This window comes from Sturnus vulgaris, chromosome 6, assembly GCF_052056855.1.
Source record: "Sturnus vulgaris isolate bStuVul1 chromosome 6, bStuVul1.hap1, whole genome shotgun sequence".
Classification (NCBI taxonomy): domain Eukaryota; kingdom Metazoa; phylum Chordata; class Aves; order Passeriformes; family Sturnidae; genus Sturnus; species Sturnus vulgaris.
Window position 1 is genome coordinate 35,174,304 of NC_142248.1, and position 16,476 is coordinate 35,190,779.

Below are 16,476 nucleotides of genomic sequence, written 5' to 3' on the forward strand. Positions count from 1 at the left end.
CGGGCATGGGATCAGAGAGAAGAGAAAGTTTTCATTCCTGCTTGCTAGCACATATCATAAGTGCAGATCGTGCCAAACTTAGGCTTTAGAGAAACAGAAATTCACTCCCCAAATGACTACATGTATAAGGGAGCTACTCTGGTTTGCACTAGAGTTTAAATGAAACCAAGTTCTTTTTCTTTGCAAGTAGACATATCAGCTGGGAACAAAGGAACAAGCGAAGGATATAGCCTAGGTAGTTTTTGCAAAGAATTTTATTTCTTTACGTTGGTCTGGGGATCATCAGGATTGGACCTTAACACCAGCAACCTCCAACAGACTGCAATGGCTCTGCCTTTAATACACTTCCACCTCTGTGTGTTATACAGCCGTAATACTGAACACACGAGGCAGACAGATGCCCTCAGGCATTCTCCGTAAAAACTTTCATATCACAATGGAACTGAACGTACCATTATAACACCACGTCTCCTCTTCTTCACGGTAAGAATTTTTCTGAAAACCAGGCAATGTCATAGAAATGTTATAATAGACACATCCAGAATATATGGGTGAGTTAGTTGTCCCCAGTGATATATTTAAGCAGTTCTTTCTACTATACATAGAGCAGGTTAAATATAATTAACGTTGGTCAAAGGGTCCTTTTGCTTTACATAGTTTATGAATGTATTACCTCAATTATCAGGAAGAAAAAAAAGAAAAGCATATTTCTTAACATCTGCTGGTATAAGCTCCTCTAAGTAATTTCCATAGCACCATGCATTTTAGCTCTCCAAGAAGCATGAATATTTTCTCTGTCCTTAAATCCCATAATTGTTTTATTGCTACATTAAAAAGTGTAAATAATAATTCCCTCTCCCTGTAATAAATTAGAAACAAACTGTCTAGCTCTGAAAATTAACATTTCAATATCTTCAGTCACACAATGACATCATATCAATATTTAAAATCATTTTATGCATGTATTCCAGGTTGTCCAACTTCATTAGGGGCATTCATCAGCCCTCCGGCTACAGTGTATTCCCATTGGAGTTGTAGGCCTCAGGCCCTACCAAACAGAAATTTAAACTAACTTGCCTTTTTAATTCACATTATTCTCAAATATTCTCTTTTTTAACCCCCTGCCATGACTAAGGTGTTTCGACCTGGCTAGGATTTTGTGCACATCAACATTTAACAGGAAAAAAACCCATTTTTATGTCAGAACTAGAGTACATGTAAATCATAGTCTTTCTCCTTTAATTTCCCTCCTCTTCCCCCTTCTATCACTGTTTCCTGGGTGCAGTAATAACTATACTTCTTTTAATTCTATGCTTCTTTTAGTTCTATGCTAACTTAATAATTTGAGATACAGGTTGATAGGGATATGAGCTTGTTGGGGTTTTATGTTTAAAAATGTGCAAACATGTCAATCATAAGTTTCATTCTTTTTCATTCTTTCTCTTTCCAAAATAGTAAAAAAACCCCATCTGATCTCTTTTTTAATACATCTAAGGATGCATAGCAAGAATACATTTCCCTGCTAGTGGCATCAAACATTGTTCTATTAGTATAAAACCTTTTTCCCCCAAAAAGAACCCCCAAACAAACAAGCCAGTCTTCCCATTGTTCAGATCTATAGAATGACTGGATCTACTCCCCAGGATATTTAGTGACCTTCAAAATTCCTGGGTAAAAGTCACATACACTACACAGAACAGGAAAAAGAATTATGATATGAAAAGAAATTCTTTGCTGCTGGCCAGAGAGTGTAGCTTTGGTTGAAGCCTCACATTTATTCTCCCCATATATGTGTGGAAAGTCTATAAATAGCCATCATTTGATACAAAAAAGACAGAAGCATGTGGAAGCAGCCAAGTTAACATGAAGTGCATCTGAAGATGAAACAAGCCTGTGAAAGATACTGATAACTGAAAACAAAAAAGTTGGATTAAGTATACGTCAGTGTTATTAACTTTTCTGGCCAAACACTTCTGGCCAGGTCATAACTATGCATGTGGCCAGAGACCTGAGAAGCTCACACTGATATGTTATGTTCCATTTGCCTTCAAAAAGGGAAGATACAAGAATGAGAAATTAAAAGAAGAGTTAAAAAACGGTAATTGCAAGACCAGCTTTTGGATCTTTTTTTTCCATAAGTAACATTTTTTTAAACAACTGTACTCCTTTCAGTTTCCTTCTGCTCTCTGCATCTCTCCTCCCTCTCCCTCCCTGCCTCATTTCAGTGTTCCAGCAGCCAGTTTTTTCTTATGTCACTCCAAACCTCTTCTTTTTTTCGTTTTGTTCCTCTGACTTTCACAACCCTTTGGATTGAAGACCTCTCTTCATTTTGACACAAAATGCAGTCTGTCAAAGTAAAGGAATTTCAACCTGTCCCAGTCCTTTGGTGGTAGTACAACTAGTCATCATCTACATTTTATCCTTCTTGAAAAAAAGCAGGTGCTGTTTCTTCTGTTGAAGTCCTGGATACCTTACCCATCCAGCAAAACTCTAAGGCTCAGTTTCTCAAAGACATAGAAACCCACAAAAAAAAGCGCCTGCTAAAAACACTATTCAGTGTTGTATTTGGGGGTTTCTGTGCCTTTCCTTTTTTGTTTGGTTGGTCAGTTTTGTTGTTGTTGTTGTTGTTGTTGTTTTTGTTGTTGTTGTTTTTCTTTTTGTTTTATTTTCTTTTTTTTAAACCTAATTATTTTCAGATTACCCCTTCAAAAGCACCAGGAAAATGTCTCACTTTCCATCTGTGAGGTGCTGTCAGTCATTCTGTCTCCTGTTCTAGGTGGATTATCCTTACTGAGGAGGAGTCTGCTGGGCCAGGTGTGCCCACATATCTGCACTCATGATTTTTACTTGGAGGGCAATCCTAGAGAAGAGTGCTGCTGATGACAGCCACCCAGCCTGTGAAGACAGTCTGTTTGTTTTCTATCTACAGTTACCTGACAACCTGACCATGCAAAAGTTGGAGCTGCAGAAGGAGTTTGTGTTCTTTGGAACTCCTGACAGGTACTTTGCTATATATGAGTTGGACTTTTCCTGGAGACCATGTCATGGTGTGGCCCTTTCCCTGCAGAATTCAGGACTGCCATGGAGCCAAAACCTATTCTCCCAACATACTGCAAGAACGAGCTAATCCTTACATTTCTATTACCATCCAGACCCTATCCACAGACGGAAAAACGAGCACTGGGAAAGAGATGTTTGAGACTGGGAATGCCCCTGACTGTTTAAACAGAAGGCTGAGAAGGTTGATGCTGATGGTGGTGAAACACAGTCAAGATTAGATCTCTGGGCACTGGATCTATTGCAGTAAATTATATAAATAAGAATAATAACAGAGGAAGACAAAGGGAAAAGGACATGTGAAATGATCACAGTAAGGAACAGGGTGTCAGAAGAAGACTGAGAACCGAGCTGGGAAGGAAAAGAATCACCATCACAGGGGATTAAGAGAGAAGACAGTGGATAAAGAGGAAGAGATAAAGAGGAGTAGGCAAAGAATAGAAAGATTAGAAAGGAGCAGACTCAGAAATACAGAGTAATGAAAAGAGGTAGAATATTAGAAAAACTGGAGAGATACTTAAACTACAAAGACTCCAAAACTGAAGCTAAGTGAGAATAAAGAGGAGGGAAAAGAAAAAGTAATAAAATAAAAAGAAGGCCCAGTAAAGTAATAAATGTAGCAAATATATTTAAAAGTAAAACAAAAAATTAAAAAGAGAAAGTGATTCTATGGAGATACAGAATGTGAGTGAGAAATTAAGATTAGTTTTCTAATTTGTAAAGTACTGCTCATAAAAAGAGCTGTATAAAAACTTGTTATTAGTGTTGGTTATTTATTGTTCCTTTCTTATCAGGCAAGCTACACTGATGTAGCTGTATCCAGGACTTGGAAGAGGACAGTGCCACTTTTGATACTAGTTGAAATAACAGACCTCTTTATTTTCAGACAGATTCTGATTTTTCTTTATGGATGTGGCATCCTTGTAACTGAGACCTGCATAATACAGATCAAAGGAGTGTGCTGGATTAATGAAACAATGTTTTCCTCTAGGTCTTTGGCTCCATGTCCCCCCCCTGCCAGGACAGGTATGTCTCACACATATAAGACCTGTATGCATCGTTGATAAGTCTCTGCATTGTGTTTTGGGTCAGGCTGGAAGTATGCTGGGAGAGGAAGGCATATGGGGAAGGTTGCAGAGTACTGGACTGTGCTGAGCCTGGCTATGGCCAGGGCTTTTTGCTCTCTCATTTTCATGAAAACATCATTCATTCATAAATTTTTAAAGGGGAAAGAATCATTGTTTAATGAACTTTTGTGAAGAAAACTGAGCAAGGGAGAAAAGAAAAGAGACACCGTGAGCTCCTTACTCCCTAGACTTACAACCTGCATAACTCCAACCATTGTGTTATTTAGACAGCCTTCATCTTTAGCCGACATTAAATTTGTATGCTCCCACATGGTTGAGTTGCTACTTTTTTTTTTTTTTTTTTTTAAATCCATGCAGCTGGGATTCTCTGAGGAAGCATGATGGGTCAGGAGGAGGAGGGGAGGCGAGGACAGCCATCTCCAAAATGCGGTAGATGTGCCTTTCCGGCTCTACACTGGTTGCACTCAGGCAAGCTGACGGGAATCGGTGGTGGCAGCCATGCGAATGAGGTCAGAGTTGGTTCCTCCGTGGCTTCTTTATTCTTCCGAGCACTCTGAAAATGTGGGTGTGCATGTTAAAACTGCCCTGTGAGGCAGCTCTGACATGTGGGGCTGCCTGGCACAAACACAGCACATAATAACACAAAGTATTTGGCAGCGTTACAGAGCTAATCTTTACGTAACTGTTCCCGAACAACTTCTCTAGTGTGCTGAGCACAAACAAGCTCTCCATCAGCCTTCAGCTGCATGCAGATTGTCTTGTGTCACCTGCTTCTCTGCTGAGCACATACTGGCTGTGGTCATGGCAAGGAAAACCTTCTTTTGCATTCGGAACTGACTCTCCCTAAATTGCCTCCTTGTTTTCCAAGACTATTCATGAACCATAGGCATGTTTGTCAAGAATGTCCACTTTTATAGAATTTTTCTCTTAAGCACAAATGTATGCTGGAAATTATGTTGTGGCCTGTTTTCAGAAGAGGAGTAGGAAAATAGGGCTAGACTTTTCAGTTGTTGCCCCCCATGTCAACTTAAGCTAGGAGAAGGGATGTCTTTTATACTTAAGCCACTGGAGTGGGACTTCGGGAACCTGAGACTGGAATGAAAATATTTCATTCCTTCTACCCTTTGCCCCTCTTGTCAGATTTTGATGTATGGTCTTTATGATTATTTCTTATGGTTTTGTTGCCTGTTTCCACGAGGTCTGGTCTCCATGAAGAGTTTTGTACTACAGATAGCACCACCAGAGCACATATTGACAATAACAAAACCAGGGAAAGAAAATAAGGGCTAGATCTTCCCAGTTCTGGTAATGGGTCTTCTGCTCTTGCTTGAAGTCAGTCAGGTGCAAACCTTTTCTTTGGCTGTCAGAAGATGTTTGTTTTTTGCTTTCTTCCCCAACCTCAGGTACCATCATCCATCTTCCCAGTGCCACCTCCCCACCCACAACACTCCTTGATTTGGGTGCTCTTTTCACTCGGCACTGTGCAGCCACAACACATGTGCTGCTGCGCAGCAAAGCCATGTGGCAAATATATAAAAGTATGTATGTTTCTGAATGCTGGAAGAGAGCCCTAATTCTCTTGGCAGCAAAGATGACTCTCCTTCTTTCCTCAGAGCGGGGCCCGCTGCATTCCTCGGTCCCACAGACACAAACCCTCCCTGGATCTCTCCCAGTGCGGCGGCAGGCTGCCAGCCTGCAACTTCACCCACAGCACTGACTCCAGGAGGGGCAGCGCCTCTGCCTCAGTGCTCAGGGAGCCCAAACTCCCTGCTCCAGGCTCATCTCACTCTCTCCAGTCTGGCTTCAGTCTACCCAGAGTCCCTGTCCTGGTTCTTGGTTAATCTTAGCTGGTGAGGAAAGGTTCCATACCAGGAGGGATGCAGAACAAAGGGAGATTGCCAGACCCAAATGTTCCACACTTGCAAAGATGGTTTCTAAATACTGAACTCTTAAAAATAATTTGGCTTGCATGTGGAATGATGAGAAAGGGGAGATCTTTCTATTTGCCTGCTGGGATTTGGAATCTATAGTTTTCTGGGGACACATTTCCAAGTTTTATCACCAACTATAGGGGCTAGAAAACACTCTCATGTTAAATGAAAGCTGAAAATCCCCCTAGTCCTACACACTGACGATCTGGAGCTTTAACCCTGACTAAATCACAGCAACATCTTTAGAATCAGCCCATGCAAGATGTCTCTCACCAAAGGAAGAAAAATCCATACAGAAAGAGTTGTTAAGGAGTCCTGAGCAAGTGCAGCTGTTAAGGGAGCAGTCACTGAGATACAACCAGGAAGGAGGAGAGGCATTTTTCTGTGATGTGAAGGAAGTTCGTGCAGCCAAAGGTGAGGAGATAGGGTCACCGTGGTCTATTCCCAAGACCACCCTATTGCTCCAGCAGTGTATTGATTTGTGGATCTCTGCAAAGCACACAGACCAGGTCAGAGATGTCCCTACGATTCTTTTTGCTCCCTTGAAGGTATGGATTTTTTCTTCTCTCACCAACGTTTTTCCTTTTTCTCTATTTCCCTTTCACTTTTACTGTGTTTCAAGGCAGAAGGCTGTTATTGCTATTTTAATTATTCTCCTTTTGTTTTAAATAGGACTTAATTTTTAAATCATTTGTCAGTTTGCCTACAGTGATAAAATGCTTTTCGATTTGCTTCCAAAAAGAAATATTTGCTAAAAAAAACCCCAAAACTGAAGAGCTCCATTCTTTCTAAATGCAAGGCTTCACTTTTTTTTTTTTTTTTTTTTTTAAGAGCACTTCATTTTGGAAGTGAATAGGGTGCTTTGGGCATGGGCACTGCAGACCAATTTAGATTTCCTAGATTGCTTCAATAATCTGAAGAGTACTCCAGTAATTTTTAACTATTCTCTACCACATGCCTTCAAACCCATTCATTTTTTAACTGAAGTGACTATACTTAGGACAAACTCTTCTGTTCATTTGAAATTGTTCTATTCTGCATATCCATAGACTTCAAATTCCAATATAGAAACTTAATACAATATTTTCTTGTAAGACTGTGTTACCACTTAATGCCATAACATTATTAGTCAACATTTTTTATGCACTGCTCCCTGTCTGAAGCAGGGCCGTGTAACCACAGCCAGTTGGCTGCAGGAGACAAACCCGTAATTAGGCAAGACAGTCTGTACATTTTGGATTTTTTCATCCCAGTCTTTCTCCTGCCTTCAGCCTTGAGATTCAGTTTCTTTTATGGCTTTTTAGTCTGCAGATCAAAATGTTTTTGCAGATAGTTAAAACACCCAGTACTTTTATGGCACACATATTTTCAGTTTGGGTAGGGAGTGAAGAGCATCACTAAAGATCTCACAGAGCATCATCAGTGGCAGAGGCAGGAAATAGTAAAACATGAGCAATTTTAATCCTTTTCTTCCTTCCTGTTGTGCACACTCCACTTGTGTCATATAGGGTACAGCCCTTCCTGGCTCTTTTACTACTGTATCTAGACTGTTGTTGCTGGTCTTCAGGGAGTTAGTTATATTTCAAACACCACCCCGAAGAGAAAGCTCATGAGCTGTCTGTTGAAGATTTCATGCCCTAATTCCTCCCACCTTTACCTTTCATATAATAAGTAGTTATTCTTAGTTCATATTTCTATGAAAACATGTCTGCATTTCTAAGAAATACAAGCATATTGTTCCAGGGAGGCTCTATGCTGCCTTAACTAATTAAAGCTTAACTGTAGGGCAGTGCTGTATACTTTGCAGTCCACCTAATGTCTTACTCAATCATGATTGAGCATTAAAGTTATTGGAAGGCAGCACAGTTTACACTGAACTGCTGCTGGCATGTCTTTTTGCTAAGTGAGTGTCCATCTTTGACAAAAGGTATTGAGAGGGTGCAGAGGATGCACGAACCTGCCCTGGACTGTGACCTCTGTGGCAGCCCCGTGGTGCTCCTGGGGAAACAGCTGCCCTAAGGCTGTCTTTGCAGTGTCTTTATTCTTGCAGGGAGTATTTTGGTGATGCCTTAGCAACAGTGTTGCTGAGACACTAAAGCCAAAACCATGGTGCTTTTTTTTTTTTTTTTGTCATACCATTTTTAAATGGAGGTGGAGAACACTATGTATATGTGGCCTTAGAGGCTAAAGCTTATGGTATGAGTTAAGGACCTTTAGGGATTACTATGGTATGACCCTAATGGCAAACTAGACTTGAGACTTAGACTCCAGAACATATCCCAAGTAATGCTGAATGTATTTCACCATTTTCTTCAGCTGAATTTTGCAGTTTTCAACTGCTAGCGAGAATTTCAATTTTAAAAATAGACTATTGGGATATGAGTAATTGATAGACAGAGAAAAATATTGTTAACACAAAGATGCTGTTGTTGCCATTTAATGATTGCTAATGCAGTCTGCATAGGGAACTCATGCTTTTTTCAGGAATCTTGTAGACATAGATTTGTTCTGTACTAGATATTTTCTGTTCTTGTCTTACAAGATTTCTTTCTAAATTTAATGTTTCAAGGAAAGAAAGAGCTGTGGAAGGAAGATAGATTGAGAATACAGAACTTGAACTTGTGTGATATCAGGATTTCAGCTGCATACTTCCTCTGTATGGCTGTCCCTCCTTGTTGAGAAGGCTGTGCTGTTGTCAACGTAGCACTTCTTTAACAAGATGTTAACTTTGTCCTGTCCACTCACAAAAACTGAAGATCTCCCAGCTTAAAGAGTAGTATCTTAATCAATTTCTGGCTGGGAGATTGCATTCTCCATACTTACATTACCTGAAATTTCAATTGGAGGCAATCTTTTTCTTCACTTAGAGCCATCTTTTTTTATGTGTTAAGTGCTTGCTCTGTTTCAACTCTGATGGAGCTGATTTTCAAGAATAGAAATATCATCATCTGCACAGACCTTTGTGCTCTTTTGAAAAAATCTCATATCTATTAAAGATACACTCTCACTTATTTACTACAATATTTTGGCATTAATAAGAGAGAGAGAGGAAAATGATTTCACATAATTAAATTAATTTTGAAGAAGAATTCAAACACATTTTTCTTTCCCAAATAATGCTTCTAGTGTTAGGGTTTGGGTTATAGTAACTCAGTCAATTCCTCATATAAATATTAAGATAATATTATTGTTAAATTATATTTCCTATCCATCTTATTCTAAGATTGAAGACATAGATTCAGAAAACAAAACACAATATTTTTCCCATATGATTAGCTCTGCAGAACTTGATTTTCTTTTAATTTGGCTTTATTTTTTTTCTCTTTTAGTAGTGTGCCTCCATGGACATCAGTGAAGTACTCTGTATAACTCAAAAGTAAATGAAGCAACCTTATAAGCTAGAGTTTCTTTCTGAAAGTTATATATGGAGGCATCATTTGCTAACATAATGTTGTATTATAATTCATCCTTGCACCTGTCCAGTTAGCCATAGATCCATCCAAGCATGCGATATAGTGTAGGAGGATTCCATTCTGCTAGATTAAATCTTCAGTTAAATGAGCTAAACTGTCTTAGGGTGTGTATGGCAAGATATCTCATTGAGAATAAGGAGAAGAGAAGAGAAGAGAAGAGAAGAGAAGAGAAGAGAAGAGAAGAGAAGAGAAGAGAAGAGAAGAGAAGAGAAGAGAAGAGAAGAGAAGAGAAGAAGAGGAGGAGATGAGCATGTCTACAACCTAGAGACAACTCTGTGTATTTCATACTGATTTCCTTGTACTTCTAAGTCATAGGTATATTTTTTAATCTAATATATAAAATAGGAATTATCTCTGTCTATTCTGTAGAAATACATGACTCTATATGTCAAATACAAAACAAGAGTCAGCCCTTCCTGCTAGATGCATTCATGTAGCCTGAAGTACCAGTGGATTTAGAATTATTAGGGGTCAGGTAGCAACTTCAATACAAAGAAGCAGAGGACATTGCCTTCCAATTTCTCAAAAATAGGTAGAAAGACAGGGAAACTATAGAAAATTAATCAACTTTAGCTCCCAAATTATTCCTGAGTTTTAATTGTCTGCTCTATCTTTAACTGCCTCTCTGTCAGTTACAGAGTATTGTAACTAAATGAGAAAAACCTGATGGAGTCTGTGCAGACTTTGAGATGTTTTCCCTAGGGGAATACTTTAAATGATACAGGTTCCAGCATGGGTTTCCTCTTTGTCTACATCTTTGAAAATACTCCAAACCTGACTGGACAAAGTCATAAGCAACCTGCTCCAGTTGGCTCTGCTTTGACCAAGGAGTTGGACTGGCTGATCCCCAGAGGTCCTTATCAAACTCAGATATCCTGAGATTTGGCAACTGTCAGTGGTGAGAATGATGAAACTAAAGGGTAAAATGGAAAGCCTTTCCTTGCTTTCATTTTGTTTTCATTTTGACAGGGTCTGTAACTCTAGTCAGAAATGGTCCCATGAAGAGGAGGGAACATATGAGGTTGGAGGGAAACAGTGAGGGCAGAGAAAAATACCTCAGAGATAGGAAGAGGGACACAAGGTGGAACTAAAGCTCAGTTTGGAGGAAGCAACCTAGTTGCAGAGAGGTGTTAGACATGGCCAATTTTGACAAGCCAGGATTGTTACAGAAAATTTGGAAATCACTGGTCCATGACGCACAGGCTTTGTTGGCTGAGTTGTACCAGAGGAAAAATATACATTGGCAAAAGGAGCCTTTTTTCTTCAACTACCTTTTGAGTGGCATAAGCAATGTCAGTAAAGGGATTCTTGCATGTATACAGAGGGTGTTGCTTGCATATCTATATCAATTAAGGGTGTGATTTTTTTCATGCTTGTGACTGAAGCAGCTTTGTCAACAACACTTTATAATTTAGACCTGGCTTGAGAGCTGTCCTGGCTCTCAAGCAACTGCAGAATGTTGGGAATTTTAGAGTGAACTCCCATATTGTTGGCAAAGAAATAAAAGGATACAAATGCAGCAGAGTAATTTTGAATAGATTTTTTTTATTGTTATTCACAGCGCACAGAGAATTTCTTTTTTGTTTGGAAAGGTGGTGACTGAAGAAGCAAAAATAGCAGCTGTGCAGCTTCATGGCAGGACATCCACTGAAATATAGGTTTTCTTTGTAATCAAAAGCCAAAAGGTTTCTGTTATGACCATACCCTAGCTAGAAAGGGCTTGTGATATCGCTGGACTGTCAGACACTTCCATTGGAAGCTAAGTTTACACTGGTACAAAAAGCTGATAAACGGATACAACTTTCTGAACGAGATAAATATAGAACAGAAAAGCTCTTTTGTAGATAAAATGGCATATACGTCAGGGGAGTTTTAGCCATAGCAGTGCTGGTTAGGAGAGGAAAGTGTGGTTTGCTTGCTCTTTGTCTTCTTCACAATCTTAATCAACTGCCAGGCTGGTGCATGGCTCTGTGTAATTTATTCCACCCTGAAAAAAAACCCCAACTGTATTTGTGAAAGTCTTGTCATTTATTCTTACCAGGGATCCCTGTATTTTGGTCAGAACAATAGCTCTGGCATGGCCAAAGTAATAACTCCAAGTACAGTGACATAACAGTGTTTAAAGGCTTGATTTCCCCAGAGGACAATCCTAAAATCCTGCTGGTACAGAGAAGAAACAACCTTCCTTCCTCCCTCGTTCTCATGCTGGCTCTGGAACTTGTTTGATGCCCCAGCAAGCTGCTTCAGCTTACTAAACAGACAGAAAATGAATGCAGAAAATACCAATGCAGCATTTTCTGCCAGTTTAGTGAAATAAATTGGTTAGCTTAGAGATCAGGTGAACACTCAGTGTCTCTGCAGAGCAAGAAGCAGCAGTGTATAATTGAGGGCAGAGGAAATTTTTGGAAAAATTCTAACTTTTTTTTCTCAGCGTTAGACTGATTTAACTATCTTGCCAACCTTCATAATGCTGGCGAGGTCACAAAATGATTAACCAGTTCAAGAATGTCCATCCACACTGAAGTATGCATTTGTTTAGCTGATTCTGAATATCAGAGCTCTAAGGCTTGTCTGCACTTGAAAGTATTTCACAGTGTGGCTTGACTGGCACTCTCCCATTCCTCTGAAGAGATGCAGTTTATGAGAGTCACTTGCTGAGGCAGCTAAAACCCAATTCCAGGAAAAGACCTTCCTTTTGATATCAGCATTACCAAGTCTGCCTTAGGCTCCTTGTTGCCACAGCCATTTTGATCAGAAAAGACTTTTTTTTTTCAGGCTTGTAATCAACAGAAATGCTTATCATACTGGTAAAACAGTGAAATGGAGACCAAGTTAAAAGCAGTGCACTTGGAGTTCTGCTGGATAAGAAAATAAGCATTTTCCTTGATCACACAAGGAGTTGTCTTTTAGATGGGGTGCTTAGCATTTAGCAGTGGACTGGTTACTTGCAGAAACTGATGCAAGTTATTTTCTTTTTGAAAAGCTATTAGCATTTTTTCTTTTTATTCTTTTTTTTTTTTTTGTAAACTGATAGACTGTCAACCTTCAGATCAGTGAATACTTTGGCTTTTTTATTTTAATTGCATGCATTACTTCACTGCTACCTTGTCTGTTATGTATGCAAAATCAAACCTCTTTAAATTTTAATTTATGAAAAAAAATATGGCTTTGGCTAGAAGTCCCAACTGGGGCAAAAGAAACTTGAACAAAATAGTTTGGAGAATAAATGCTGGAAGGTTGTTTCTTTTCTGAGTCACAAGAAGGCTTTTGGTCGGAAATACCCAGAGTGATGCCCCATGGCATGGTAATATTTGTGACTGCTGAAAGTTACACAGATATTAATTCAAAGCCATATGAGGAGAGGCTGAGGTCACTTGGTCTGTTCAGCCTGGGCAAAAAGGAGACAGAGGGGAGGCCTCAGCAGTCTACAGCTTTATTGTGAGGTGCAGGCACTGATTTCTTCTCTGTGGTGACCAGTAACAGCATCCATGGGAATGGCCTGGAGCTGTGTCAGAGGAGGTTTAGGTAGGAAATTTGGAAAACCCCAGAGGGTGGTTGGGATGGAACAGCTTCCCAGGAGAGTGGTCACAGCACCAAGCCTGACAGAGCTCAAGAATTGTTTGGACAGTGTTCTTGGGCACACTCTTGGGGATGGTGCTGTGCAGGGCCAGGAGCTGGAATCAATGAACTATGCGGGTATTTTTAAACTCAGGGTATTCTATGATTCTATGATTTCATGATTCACTGCACATCAGCAAATTTCTCCCTAACAATACACAGTCCATTGCTCATTATAAGTTGCTATGTAGTATTCGTGCATCTAAAATCATCCAGCACAGAAAAGTTTGATCAATTTCTCTGTAACAGCAGTGACTAAATTTAGTGGATATTGTGCCTGTTATGGAGCAGAGGTTGGGATATTTCTTACCTTTACCTGAGGGGCTCTTTTAACAGTACTTTGTGTGTCATAAATACCATGTGTTTAGAGAATAAGAGTGACTAGTGAAAAGCTGAAGCAAACAACCCACAGGCTGAAATAGTTGGATGAACTATTCAACAAATACCTACGAAAAATGAAAACAAAATCCATTTGCAAATTATTTGTTAATCAAAATAACCTGAATCCTTAACTGGCATAATTTGTAGCTAACAGTTTGTGAAGCTGTAATGGGCAAAAAACGCTTGAAAGGAATGAAATACCATGGCTGATTTTAATTGGATTTTTTTTTTCTTACTATTAATGCACACAGAAATATTAATTTGGTTCTCATTATGAGTGAATTAGCTGAAAAAATATTACGCAGTGAAACCATATATATATATATATATATATATATATATAAATATGTGTGTGTCTATATATATATATATATGAACTTCTATGTGTTGTTTAGATACTTTTAAACCTAATGGCCCCATTAGCTGGTACAGCAGAGATTTATGGTTCCCAGGCACTTAGAGCACCTCCCAAAGTCCCTCAGAGATAATTTGTGATCACACTTTCCAAAGCCCATTTTTTCCCCCTATCAGAGCTGGCAGATTAACACTGATTCATCTACCAGGGCAAAAACACTTTCTGCCTGTACCTTCAGCCATGTGCATCCCAAAACAGCAGTTCCCAGGCTGTAGTCATCCCTCAGGGGAGGCATGCACAAGGGTATAGCAAGAAGTCTGCAGGGAGTAGGTGAGGATTATCAGCTTACTACGTCTGGGTGGTTACCCTGGAGGCTAGAAAGTTGAGTTCACAAGTTTGGGAAATGCTAGATAGAGACTTATTTCTCAGCCTTCCTGAGATCTGAAGAGTGCTATCACAACCACCCAGTATGTATATGCATTTAAATGCTTGCATTGTGAGACTTACAGATATACTAAGGAGACGAATGCCCTTAATAATATCGACTGTAGGTGCCATTTAAGCAAATATTTACGTGGTTGTCTGGCAGATGAGATCTTTAAAAGTATAATTACCTGCTGGCTGTGAAAGCAGAACTTTTATTGAGGTTGGGATGTTAGGATGAAAACACGCTCATTCAAGTTTATTGAATAGTGTGTGAATCACTGCATTCCAGTCTTTAAGATTTGCCCTGAACCATTATTGAAGTAATAACCAAAATGGAGTAAGCCTTATTGTAAGATGAAATTATTTTATTTTTCACAGTCTCTTCAGTTTCATTTAATATGTGTTTGCCTGTTCAGTGTAAACCCCTACTGTCTTTCTAAGACGAGGATGGGAACTGCAGATAAGAATATGCACACCTTTTTCACTTTTTTTTTTTTTCCTTCTTAGGGCTGCTGTGAAGTTACAGTCGCAATATAAAAATGACACGAAGTTCAAGACAAGATAAAGGACCCCAGTGAGATTGGACACTGAGAGGTGCACCAGACTTCCTCCTTTTGCTTGGCATTTCTCTTTTTATTCTTTGATTAAAGTCTTTTTCCTTTACTTACATCCTCCATTAAGATGTCTCAGTGTCATTTAGGGTGTTAATTGAGAGGAGGTTTAAGCTCATCAAGGCGATTATAAGTGATAGTTAAAAATTTCTATATATGGCCTATGCTGGAATCAGCACAGTAGGATGCCATTTTTCTTTTATCTAAGTGACATTGGTAATAATAGATGAAATTATTACTAAATCGCAGCTGCAGAGATGATATCATGATTTTTTTGTGTAATCTTTGATGAAAAATTAATTTTTGAGAGGGATAATTTAAAATGATTTAAATAGTATTATACTGAAGTCCTTACTGGTAATTAACACCAATCTTGTCAGAAGTGAATCCACTTTTGCAGCTGTTTCTAAAGATACCTACAGTATTTGTAACTTTTCTGGGAGTGAAATTATAGTGTTTGGACTTTATTTTTACTGCATAAGGACCATTAAGAGAAAGGGATGTTAATAGAGAAGGCTTTGTTCCCAAGCAGGGCCAAAGTCTATTTCGCATTTTCAGTGTTTCTCTATGTGTGTATTTAATTAGCTATGCTCAGCATGTAAGCAGAGTTCAGTGTATGCAAAGTAGACTTTACATGGTATTTATATGTATGTATTCTCATGCCAGTGTACACACAGATATGTATATCTGTATGGATTAGCTATATAAGTATACACAACTTTATTTGCGAGGGTTTTAATTGGTTGAACAGATGGCTGATCAGAAATGCTTCTTCATCTTCATCAGTGACTCGTCTTTCTTTCTTTGCATCGACTTTCATCACAGTGGCAAAAAAGTGCTCTAACGAGAAACAGCTGAAAATAGATTTTTCTTTGGTACTTTCATCATGCTTTAAATGACAGAAGTGGATTTTTTTGTCCTATATATAAAGACCTGCAGGAGAAGGTTAAAAAAGGAAATATAGTGAAATCTAAATAGAAAAATTTGAATGAGAATATGGGAGAGCCTCAGATTATTCCTCTTATCTTCATATTTTACTTTCTTCTTTTTTAAAGTACATGCTGATTTTTGACAAGATATATAGTCGTGGTTATTCACGCCAGCTACAGTACCTGCCAATCAGTTTTTCTTTTCCTCGAGTTTGGTGCAGAAAGGGGGAGGGAGGGACAGGAGTTGAAAGATGACACAATGGCTTAGAGGACTGTTACTTTAGGTATTCATTAAAAAAGGAGTTACATGGCCAGCTTCTGCTGTTTCTGCAATTTTATTATATTCAAATCAAAGTCTGACTTCTGTAGGCTTTATAAAGGAAACAATGTGCCTTATAAACAGAGTGCAGGGTTCATGTAGGAGTGGTTCACTTACAAGCAGATTCATGGCTTGAGTTTATGTATAGATACATGAATAATCTATCCCATTTTTAATTTGAAAGAATAAGTTATCTGCTTTTTTTTTTTTTTTTTTTTTTTTTTTTTTTTTTTTTTTTTTTTGTCAGTGTTAAAGTCTTTTGCAAACAGCTGCTTTTATTCTCTGAAT

At 38.8% G+C, this 16,476-nt stretch overlaps 1 long non-coding RNA gene across 3 annotated transcripts in view; it reads left to right on the top strand.

Moving 5' to 3' along the window:
• Positions 1-16,476, top strand: part of LOC148223418 (uncharacterized) — a 62,348-nt gene that overhangs the window by 40,351 nt on the left and 5,521 nt on the right. The window contains exons 2-5 of one of the 3 annotated variants that reach the window (XR_015804231.1): positions 2,930-3,000; positions 3,944-4,083; positions 4,503-4,654; positions 14,837-16,406. This is a non-coding gene — a long non-coding RNA (uncharacterized LOC148223418). Of the gene's footprint in view, positions 1-2,929; positions 3,001-3,943; positions 4,084-4,502; positions 4,655-14,836; positions 16,407-16,476 lie in introns of those variants that run through there. The other 2 variants (XR_015804230.1, XR_015804229.1) reach the window with 2 other exon arrangements.